General features: G+C 42.0%; 1 protein-coding gene across 1 annotated transcript in view; it reads right to left on the bottom strand.

Moving 5' to 3' along the window:
* Nucleotides 1-12317, bottom strand: part of ARHGEF4 (Rho guanine nucleotide exchange factor 4) — a 160378-nt gene that overhangs the window by 116906 nt on the left and 31155 nt on the right. The gene's annotated exons all lie outside the window — the stretch shown is intronic.

The following is a 12317-nucleotide window of genomic DNA, read 5'->3' as shown; positions in this document are numbered from 1 at the left end:
AATAGACCCAATAGTGGTATTTTAGTAAAATTATCAGTTTTACAGCAGTTTAACTGTTGCAGCTTCTCTCAGATACCGGTAATCCTAGATATTGTAGTTCGCACAAACTCTAAGCTGTCTATCTCTCCCCCACAGTGGAACTATAGTTCCCTTGCCAGGGTAAGTAAGTTGATGATAATATAAACCATTTAAAATTTGGAGCATAGATGTATTCACCATTTTACACAAACACACACTCCTTAATAAATCCCTGAAAAATAAACATAGAAAATAATTATAGTCTACAATTCTACTTGTTAAGGTGTGTTAGAGTAGGTTGGAACAACCAAAATTGTCTTAGAAAAACATGTAATCTTAGCAAGGTTAGACCTAGATGACTCACGTGGCCTTGTGGGAGTTGGAAAACCATTAAGTCTTATTGCTTCATATTGCAGTAAAGGTGACAGCCATGACCATTCCTAATGTGGTACTTATTTTTTTTACTACAGTCACCGTGCTCACAAATTGCATGCTTGTAAGTTACAATTTGTGGTCCAAAAGCAAGCAAGTTTCTCAAATATGCTGTGGAAGGCATTACATCTACAGCAGAACTGTATCGAACTTCTCAAACAGATCACAATATTGTACAGTACTTAAAAATGGTTTTGTAGTAGACACAATTTACCTCCTAGAATGGGAGTGTGGGGGTGTGTAAGAATAAGCTCTATTCCAATTTTAGGCACGTGGGAAGCTATGGTATATTCTCATTTACAGGCAGGAGTCACCAGGGATTGAACCTGAGAACTTCTGCATGCAAAGCAGATGCTCTACCGCTGAGCTATGGCCCTCAACCTAAATTTTGTTTAAATATGTGAAGGCCAGGAGCCACCATGATCCCAAACCCCACCATTCCACATATTCAGCAGTTCATTGTCTGGTCAAGGGTAGTCTTCAGATAGCAAAATGTATGTAATTGACTGGTATAGCTACTGTATATACTTTTTATTACTTCTTTCTGTTCCATGGCATGCTACTGACACTGCTTTGATATCCTGCACCCACTTGAAACGGTTACACTTATTATACTTGTCTGGATCATGAGGCTACTTTAGCTCCAGGACAATGCTCATAAGGAGTCACCCCACGGCACCGTTTCCTGTCTAACAAAATGAAGGCTCTCTTTTTTCCAATCTGTTATTTTTCTCAGCTGAGACATTGGTTCTTAGATGGTGTAAGCAAATACAGTGGTGCCTCGCTAGACGAATTTAATTCGTTCCACGGGTCTTTTCTTATAACGAAAAATTCGTCTAGCGAATCCCATAGGAATGCATTGAATTTTTTTTGAATTTTTTTTTGCCCATAGGAACGCATTAATTGAATTTCAATGCATTCCTATGGGAAACCGCGATTCGCTAGACGAATTTTTCATAAAACGAATTCGTCTAGCGAGGCAACCTCCGCTTTCGTTAAGCGGAAATTTCGTTAAGCAGGGCATTCGTTAAGCGAGGCACCACTGTAATTTTGCGTGAAATTCCATTATTGTGTAGGTATTTCTGCGTTTCCATACAGGTTAATTAAATCCCAGCATATGCCACAATTTATTTAGGAACTCTTTCCAGCAAAAATTAAAGGCATGAATTAAATTAACATTTATGTGGTAATTTTTAAACCACTTCTGAATGACAACCTATCCTACTAGGGCAGTTATTTGTCCAGTTAACTGATTATTGTTAGTTTATTTTTATTATTCAATTTATATACTGTCCTTTATCCGAAGATCCTACGGCAGTGTACAACATTAAAAACCTAATTTATATCACATAGTAATAAAAGACTATTAAACAATCACAGGGGGGAATCGTAATAGCAATCCCCCCACATTTAAAAGGCCATAGCTTGTTTAATGGTCAAAGGCCTGCTTAAAGAGGAATGTTTTCACCTGGAATCTGGTGAGACTCTCTGGGGAGAGCATTCCACAGATAGGGAGCCACCACAGAAAAGGCTCATTCTCGTGTTGTCAACCTCTTGGGGAGGGAGAACATGGAGAAGGGCCTTGGATGACAATCGCAGGATCTGGCTTGGTTTGGATGGGGAGAGGCGGTCCTTAAGGTATTGAGGTCCTGGGCCAGTGGACCATATAAAGCTTTATAGGTACTGTAATCAAATGTTGGGGGGCGGCAGTTGAGCCCAATATAGCAGCCTCAGACTTTGCCTTTGCACAATATAGACTTTGCCTCAAACAATTTGAAGGTTGCAGACACCATGTGGCCACCTTTGGGTCTTGAGATATTTGAGTTTGGCCGTTGCCATAAATTGAAATACAGTAAAATGCAGTATACTTATGGCATTTCTTCTACTAAAGGAATCTCAACTCTACCTGGTGATGCCAAACATTGAAACTAGGACTGCAACAATGGAAGAAGCCCATTTCCTTCCCACCCTGGTTATACTTCCCAGGGGCACGTGATTGGCCACTGCACTGTGGAAATCAGGAAGCTGGATAGACAGACTAGTGTCTGGTCCAGCAGGGCTCATAATGTTGTCCCCCCCCCCCCGGCCACTCTATTTCCTATTCTTTTCCTCCTCCATCCGCTCCTCTCCCCAAGGGACCTTTTCTGAAAAACAAGCTGGGAAGGAATAACAGCTTCAAGGTTACACTAATGTAGTCCTTCAGTTTACCTATGGAGGTGGCCTGGTTCACATGAGCTGTCTTCATCACACAGAGAGTTTAATTCCTCCAGAAAGCCAACTCTCATTAGCCACAGCCAGCATGACTAATGGTCAGGGATGATGGGAATTGTAGTTCAGCAACAACTGGAGGGCCACAGATTCCCCACTCCTGACTTTAACTCACAAACTTAACTTTTCAAGTGCGCAGCTACCTCTCAGGCTACAATCCCCTGCACATTCACTTGGAATATGCCCTATTAAATACAGTAAATATTACAGAATGGGGCTGACAATATGTTCTTTGGATGTACTTTTGTATGCCTGGTAAAAGTACATCTGAAACCCTGTGATATATTATTAACTGCTAACACTACAACCAACCTTGTGTTCCCAAATAAAATATAGTGATTTTTAGATGCAGATTAAAAGCTGTCTGAGTTTGGACAGCCTTTGTCGCCTGATAATTAGGGGGGGTGGAGAGGTAGATGACCCTGTCATGAAATCCACTCGCACTACCCATGGGTTCTGCAGGAATTTTTCCAGGGAGGTGTACAAAGTAAAACACTGAAAGGTGGAACAGGCTGGTTTCTTGCAAAAGATTGTGAAGAATAATGCCTATACATTTTGCCTCCTATATTAGGTTCCGTAAACGCTAGAAACTTACTCTTTTTTTAACAGAAAGAAAGAAAGAAAGCTATATATCTGGAAAATATTATTAATAATATTTATTGAATTTATATACAGCCTTTCATTAGAAGATCACAGTGTGGTTGCAGCACAAAAACACAAAATGAAAATAATAATATTTTTTATACCCCGCCCATCTGGCTGGGTTCCCCCAGCCACTCTGGGCGGCTTCCAACAAAATATTAAAATACAGAAATCCATCAAACATTAAAAGCTTCCTTAAACAGGGCTGCCTTGAGATGCCATCTAAAGGTCTGGTACAGTAATTGTTGTTCTCTTTGACCTCTGGTGGGAGGGCATTCCACAGGGTGGGTGCCACTACCGAGAAGGCCCTCTGCCTGGTTCCCTGTAACTTGGCTTCTCGTAGCGAGGGAACCGCCAGAAGGCCCTCGGCGCTGGACCTCAGTGTCCGGGCAGGACGCTGGGGGTGGAGATACAAAATATATATCATCATAATAAGAACAACAACAACAAAAGAAATACACACACACACCTTTTTTTTAATGGCATAGATTGTTTAATCAGCCTAAAGACATGTTGTGAAGGTGCCAGGCAAGCCTCCCTGGGGAAAGCATTCAACAAACAGGGAGCCACCACAGAAAAGGCCTGTTCTCATGTTGCTACCTTCTGGACCTTTCATAGAAGGGGCACATGAAGAAGAAAATGGTTCACTGTGGGGGCCAAATATAGATCCCATGGCCTCAGTCCAACTCCCCCAATTGTAGCCAAATCATGCCCTTTCACATAGCTTTCTAAAGACAGTCAGTAAGAGGAACAGCTCAAAATGGTTAGGGGGCTATCCGTCTTCTGGTTCTTTGTAATTCAAACATTATCAGAGTTCTCCAAGTCATATTGCTGTTTCTCATATGTTACTCCATTCACCCTCCAAACATTTGTCTCCCTACCCTACTTTGCACTTTCACATTAATGACTGATTGAGAACACATGCAAAACAACAACAACCCTAAATGAGCATTATTCAGGGCCCCTCCATACATCCTTTTTATTATGCATTCATGTTCTGTGCTCATGAAGGTCAGGGAGGCTATATGTGCTAATGTTTTCAATACAGTTTGCACCTGCAAATGTTTTGGGGTGGACATACTGCTTCATATCCAATCAGTGCACATTCCATAACTTCCTGCTAAAACCCTGTAGCTTTTTATCATCTTGTTTATTTTTTGAACCACTTTTGTCACATGATAGTGCAGTTATCCCTCCAGAGGGCTATAATGCGATAACACTGGGGAATATCACATAGCAAAATGATATGTGGACAATCAGACACCAATTCCCTGTTATTGCATCAATGACATGTTGCAGAATACACCCAGTCTGGAGGGGCCTTCAGTTGTCTTCCTCCTTCTTTTGCTCCTGTTCTTTGGCCTCTCTGTGTCTTACGCATGTGGCCAAAGGGAGTACTGAAATTATCCAGGCTAACCTTTTACATAGCACAATTAATGCAGAGCATCAAAGCACGCAACCTCTTTCAGCAATACCTGTCATGTCCCAATTGCTGGCCTGCAAATTAAAGGATGTAGGGTGATTATCTGATCTGGTGAAGAAAGAAGCCAGTCTTCCATGCCTTCCATACCACACCTCAAGAACTGGAAATTAAATAAGTAGGCCAAAGTACAGTACTGTCTGTAGGTATTAAGATTCCTATCCACCTTCTCTTGCTTGCATCAATCACTCTGCTTCCGATGAGTCAGTTCCCTTGTTTGTGACTTATTTTTAGAAAGCAAAGAAAGCCAGGTAGCAGACTGAACACATTTAGCTCCAGAAATGGGGAGTCTGCAAGGAGCAGAGTTTGATTGCTGCATATGCTGCTTTTTGGACAGTTCCTCCCACAGCAGTTTACACTGAGGTTTAAAAAACACACAATACAGTATATAAAGATGCAATAAAACAGCAAGAGGCAGAGCAGCAACAATATTAAAAGGCAAATAAAAGGAAAACCAGATTAAACGAGTAACATGTTAAAAGGACTGGGCAAATAAGAAGCGCTGCAAGATATCAGGCCCTCCCTGACCAGAGCATTCCAGAGAAGGGTGTTGGCTAAGTTCTCCTGAACCGGGCTCAGAAAAGAACTTCTGGGGCTTATAAAAGCCCACCACCAAGGAAACTGGAGCAGGTGACGAATTGCCAACTGCTTTGACTGTCAAATGCTTTGCACAGATTAAGCCACACCTTTGTCAGCCATCTCTTTGATCACAGGGGCTTCAGGTGCCAAACATCTCCAGACTAGTCCTGCGAAATGTGATGGAGCAAGGTCATTCCATCACATTGCACACAGAAGATTTTAGGAAGAAGATTTCAAGCATTGTTCTGACGGCTATCAAACCCGCCTCAAACAATTAAGAAATGGAGAAACTTCTCAGATGAAGAAATCAGCTAGGTAAACTTCTCAGGGGTTTAACTAGAAAGGGCATTTAAAAGTACTCAAGGTGGTTAGACATACATAGGCCTACACAACTTGTGAACCACTGAACTGAACTCTGCCCACCAATGAGATATGAGAGCCCACCATAGGATTAGGAAACCTCCCAGGTGTGTGTGTGTTGTTGTTTTTTACCCCAAACTGCAAAATTATAGGGGTTGTCAAGTACCTGCTAAGCTATAACTTGCAACCTACCAGGGCAAGCACAGCCACAAGGCAATAACATATTCTGGTTGCTTTTGAGTTATTAATTTTTTGTGATTTTTACTTAATTTTTGTGATTGGTTTTAAGGAATTCTATGGTATTTTAAGGAATTTAAGGACCAGGTGGCGCTGTGGGTTAAACCACAGAGCCTAGGGCTTGCTGATCAGAAGGTCGGCGGTTCGAATCCCTGCGACGGGGTGAGCTCCCGTTGCTCAGTCCCAGCTCCTGCCAACCTAGCAGTTTGAAAGCACGTCAAAGTGCAAGTAGATAAATGGGTACCGCTCCAAGCGGGAAGGTAAACGGCGTTTCTGTGCACTGCTCTTGTTCGCCAGAAGCGGCTTTGTCATGCTGGCCACATGACCTGGAAGCTATACGCCGGCTCCCTCGGCCAATAACGCAAGATGAGCGCCGCAACCCCAGAGTCGGTGACGACTGGACCTAATGGTCAGGAGTCCCTTTACCTATGGTAGATAGAATGTGCAAACTGCTTTGGTTGTCCTTTGCTGGAATGACAGGTTAGATTTGTAATATAATTTTTATATTATATAAGTAATTAATATAGGTAACATTAATAAAGGTAGGAAATTTGAGGGGGTCTTTTGCAGATGCTGTCAATGCGATCCTGTGGATATCTATTGAGAAGTAATCCTCAGTGAGTTCAATGGGACCTACCGTACTCCTAGGATATATAAAGTACTGCAGCCTAAAAACACTTCTCAGTTACTTCCCATGAGGATTTAAAGGGGGGGAAATGTAGGAACATGGTTAATGCATCATGTAATAATTGGAATTTGCTCGTTCAACAATAAAAATCTGACTACTCAGTTAATATTAACATTAGAGCATTATAGTACAGGTTAGTGTGACACCATCAGGCACATGTGGGAATTACAAAACCTGATTTAACTGAGAGCAGCCTTCCATCTGTAACCTCCAAAACTAGCGGGCAAATAAGTTCCAAGGCTGTACTACTTTACTGTCATTTGATCAACTGTAGTGTCAGTGCTAGGGTTGTATGGATATTAGACCAAGCTCCACAGACAGATAAGTCAGAACAAAAGTGTAGGACTCTGTTGATGCTATTCTGCACACCACCCCAGTCTCCGAGTGCTGTGAGATTCCAAGGGTTCCAGGCGCTTAGACAGGATTTGTGTTTCATTTGGAATGATGGACAGTGGGTGGAGACTGTGGTATCTTTATGATACATGGTTTATTTACACATATATACAACCCCAGCCTGCGATAGAGGGGTTCACAGTATTAACATCCCAAAAGTATCTTGTTTCTCCCATAGGCACAGCCTTGGATTCAGACAGAAATCAAACATTGCTCAGACTCTCTCCAGTTGAGGAAGGGGCTCACACAAATCCACTTTCCTTTGTTTCCCTTCCTGGCCTATCACCAAGGCCAGACATCCCCAGACTTCGGCCCTCCAGATGTTTTGGACTACAATTCCCATCATCCCTGACCACTGGTCCTCTTAGCTAGGAATCATGGGAGTTGAAGGCCAAAACATCTGGAGGGCCGCAGTTTGGGGATACCTGACCAAGGCTATCACCTCAACACAGGAAGCTAGCCTGGCTTACCGGTATATTTTAACACTTGCTAGATTCAGGGGTTCGGAGGGGCTTTTGGATATAGCCCACTTCCCTCCACCCCAAACTCGTAATAATATTAATCTATGAAGTTCAAAGTAACGCATCCAATTCTGATTTCATGCAGATTTTCTAACTGTGCCCTAATACACAAAGGTTTTTGCAGGAAATATTGATAAACATTCAGGAAGTAATGGGATATAACATTCTTTCTAACACCCAAAAGATTATATCTAATTTTTAGATTAGATAAGATTATATCTATATTTAAAAGCAACAGGAAAACAGTAGATTTAGTTTAGAACTATTAATTTTCTGTCAGCTTCACAAATATTTACAGTTGCTGACTTAAGTACCCTTAAATGCCCGCAGCAAGTTCTTATTCTTTTCAATAACAGACTGATAAGTCTAATGAGATGAAAGTGTATTTGCTTATACATTCTTGGAATAATAATTTTGAAGACAAGTTGCAACCATACCATTTTTCTATGGTATGTTTGTGTTGGCTTTTCTTTTTCTTGTTCAGATTTTTTCAGTATTAGATCACCATTATTCTATAATCATTACTTTGTATATTTTTGCATTCTTACACTTTTGTAAGTTAGACATACATAGATAAGGGTTATTATTTAGTACTGAAATGCCATTATTTGCGTAGCAACCTATTGCCAGACTTGGAATTTGTCCAAACAAGTTTTCAAAATGCTGACTATATTCTTTTCACTGCATTTTCCCCCCTTAAGGAAGGCACAGAACATGCAGGGAGGGTTGATTATGAAATAAGTGGGTCATTTATAATGTCGTATAGAGGCAGGGGGGAGGGATCTAGAAATCAAAAAACCATGAACATTTCTGAAACACCCCATAAAAGCAAACCTTTGATGTTTTCAAGCCACACCTAAATTGCATATTTCTACAAGATACTCCCAGACAGGTTAAATAGCAAAGATTTGCCCTGTTTTGCAGTTACTTGCAAAATTCATTAAAACTAATTAACCGAATGCAACTGAATTTGTGCACAGCATGCCGCTTGAGTTCAATAGGATGTGCAAAACATGTTTATTCTCATACCAGTTAAATGAAAATCGGCTCCACCCACCTGTGTTTCCTGTAGCACCTGTCACTATCTACCATGTAACCAGGATTAAATGACCCCCAAACAGAATACTGGACTGTACTTCCCAAATGTTTTCTGTGGGTTGTTCTTTATTGCAATGCACAGAAATAGGTTTTAATTGCAAAAAGGATCTGAAACAGATACCATTCAGCATTGTATAATTATGTGATTATAGTGTATTGATTTCCAGTTACTTTATATTAGGTGCTTAACAATGGCATTGGCAGGCAGGTTGCTGTCAGCAGTTTCTGCCTGATATTTCACCACTCAGTCACAACATCTGATGAGGCTGCAACTCTAAGAAGGTGGGGTCCTGGGTACTAGTTACGATGCTTCTTCCCTTTCTATCCTAACTTACACCCCCCCCAAAAAAAACAAAAGTTTAGCCTGTGCAGGACACCTAACCTTGCAAACTCACACACAAGCACACTGTTTTCTTCTTTCCCAGAGACCTAGGAAACAGCTCACAGCAGCACCCTGTTCTTTGTTTAGCCCTACCGAAATGTTATGTAGGCTACTGCTATCCATGTTTGGACTGCCAGTGTATTTGAACCCTTGATACTTGACTACAGGTGTGTGTTGCTGCTTTCTGCTGCGCTCCCTTTGAGTTCACAGGATAAATAGGTTTAGGATGGTGTTCCATTTGCAGCTTGCCACTGGACACCACGAGGCATATTTTGAATTTTGAATGCACAATTATGCAGCAATTGGTTACCCAACCCATGTTGTTTCTTCCCTAAATACAAAATGCTGGTGCCTTCTCTTCTATCCCCACCACCATCAATCCATAACTACCTATCCAGAAAATAAACACTGCTCAATGCATATGAGATGCAGCTATTCTGTAAGCACCACAAGAATGAAGATGGGAAGTTCCCTTAGAGGAGGGGTGGTCAACTCCCCGGAGGCAGCGATCTACTCACAGTTAGAAACTGGCAGTGATCTACCCCCTTTTGGGGGGTTCAGGTCAAAGTTGTTGAATTTTTTCAGGGAGGGGGTAAAATGTTGACCTTTTTTAAGGGGAACCACAGTTGTTCAGCCAATGATCTACCGCAGATGTCCAGTGATCTACTGGTAGATCACGATCTACCTGTTGGACATGCCTGCCTTAGAGTGAATCAGTAAGAGCTGTTCAACAGTGGAATGGACTACCCTGGGAGGCTGTGGACTCTCTTTTCTTGGAGGTTTTTAAGCAGAGGTTGGATGGCCATATATCAAGGATGCTTTAGTTGAGATTTCTGCATTGCAGGGGGTTAAATCAGATGACCCTTGGGGTCCCACCTCTACAGTTCTGTGAATCAAATCCAATGGTCCAGCTGGTTCAAAAGTGTCTACACTGACTGGCAGAAGCTCTCCAAGGTTTCAGAAAGGGCGTCTTTCCCAGCACTGCCTGGAGATGCTGGGGATTGAACTTCTTGCATGCAAAGCAGCTGCACTTCCGCTAAGCTACAGCCCTTCCCCTCTATTGTGGAATTCAGTATTCCGTCAATCATTTAAGGGTTTTTTTTAAAAGTCAGTTTATGGTCAGTTTACTAACACACCTGCGTAAGAAGCAAGTACAGACAAGCTCCAAAAGAATAAATGAACACAGTGTACCGTGTTGAGAAGTAGCCGACGGTTGTAATTCCGTTGCAAAACAAAACAAAACCCACAACAACCCAGTGGTGAGTCTTGTCACATTTATTATGGCATACGTTTTGTGGACCAAAGTCCACTTCATCAGATGCATGATAATGTTGTTCTCCATTGGTAGGGGTACTGTTTAAGGATGCAAGGGGGGAATCTGTAAACAAGTTAAAATGGCAAAGACATGCATAAAGTACAATATGTGACAATTCAGTTAAATTTCAGCATTAATCTGAATTGTGTCACGAACTATTTTTTTGCATATCTTGTTTGTCACTTTAACCCCACTGTTTACAGTGTTTCGGTTTTCTCTGCACAGCTTTCCCTTTGAGCTCAGTGGAGCTAAGGCTATGCCCCTAAGGATGGTAGGATTGCTTTTTTCTTTTCCTTTTCTTTTACTGATTTTCCTGTGCCTGGAACAGTAGCTAGAAGATCACAACTTTAGCAGGCTGCACATACTGAATGGGGTCTATAGAAAGTTAGGGAAAGGGCTGTATCTCTGGTGGGGGGACACATCATGCTCCTTCTGGGGTTGTTTGGCCACCTTTTGTGTTGAAGAGAGAATTTGGGCAAAGGTCCCACTTTTTCATCTCTGTATGGGCAAACTGAGCCTGCGGAAAGGAGCTCAGTCATCTTTTACATCTGGTCACCCGCTAGGTGAAGCTGTGATCCTCAAACCTGCTTCCCTAGCAGCAACTGTATTTGGAGTGAATAGGATTTACTCCCAGCTAATTGAATTAAGGATCAGAGGGCATGGCTGTGGTTCTAAAAGGACAGACTATCAGGATTCTCCCAGGGCACCTCAATTCTTTCCAGAATAAATTGTTTGAGGATCACAGCCAAATATTACATTAGTGTGGATAAAGCCAGTACAGTACATTTAATGAAAGAGAAATAAGAAGTATCGATTTGTCCCATTGCCTCTGACTGTGCTTTAAACAGCTGCATGACAGGTAGAATTTCTACAGGTGTGGAATTTTCCTAGCTCATCAGTGCAGTCATGGGAAGAACTGATGCTTTTGATTGACTACTGCCATGCAGTTCTTAAAGGCATAGAACCATAGCTGCCAAGTCTCCCGTTTCCCCCGGGAAACCCCCGTTTTTCCAGCTGTCCCCAGGCGAAAAAACAGATTTTTTTGTTTTTTCCCAGTTTATTCTGGCGCGACGGCCATTTTGGAACTGGGCGGAGCATGTTCAGAAGCAACTTTTGATGCTGCTCTGCCCAGTTCCAAAATGGCTGCAGCGCGACTTCTGGTGTGGCAGCCATTTTGGAACTGGGCACAGCAGCATCAAAAGTCACTTCTGAGCATGCTCCGCCCAGTTCCAAAATGACCGTCACGCTACTTCCGGTATGCTAATTTCGGTCCAGTCCCTTATTTTTCAGAGAGGAACTTGGCAGGTATGCATAGAACTTCTATAAGGAACAAAAGACAAGAGGCTACAGTTAGAGGTAGACTGATCAGGATGCCAGTCCGGCTGTAACTAAGTTAGTTTCATATTAATGAATGTCCTGATAATAGCAGTCTTATAATTTTGATTCATTTTCTAACTGACACAATGTTTATATAACTGACGAATAAGAGGTCAAGCCTTGGTATCAGCCTAGTAAAGGTGCCTGCAGATTATTAGCTGGAATTAGCTAAGTAAAGCTGTGTTAGTGGGAGAACAATAGAAACTCTGTTCAGTGTAATCAGGTCAGACTCTGGGAGGGATCCTGTGCCCTTAGCAGTTGCAATAAAGTGAGAATTTCATGTGGTGCAGCTTCTCCCATCATTGCTGCACCACGATGGGAAAAGTTGGGGAAAGTTTTTTTTTTTTTAAAAAAAACCCTCCATCCTGTGAAACTTATAAGTACAGGAACCCTCTCAGGGTCTCAACCTGGCCACTAGGGGCGGGAGATGTTTCTTGCAATATAACTGCTGTATTTGGTTTTGCACTCAGAAATTATATTAACAAAGAGTGTTGCCAGTTACTTTAAGGACTCTGTGTGCTGGCCCA

The sequence above is a fragment of the Zootoca vivipara genome, chromosome 5 (genome assembly GCF_965207765.1).
Source record: "Zootoca vivipara chromosome 5, rZooViv2.hap1.1, whole genome shotgun sequence".
Lineage (NCBI taxonomy): Eukaryota > Metazoa > Chordata > Lepidosauria > Squamata > Lacertidae > Zootoca > Zootoca vivipara.
The sequence above is the reverse complement of the archived record's forward strand: the minus strand, read 5'-3'. Positions and strand labels throughout refer to the sequence as shown.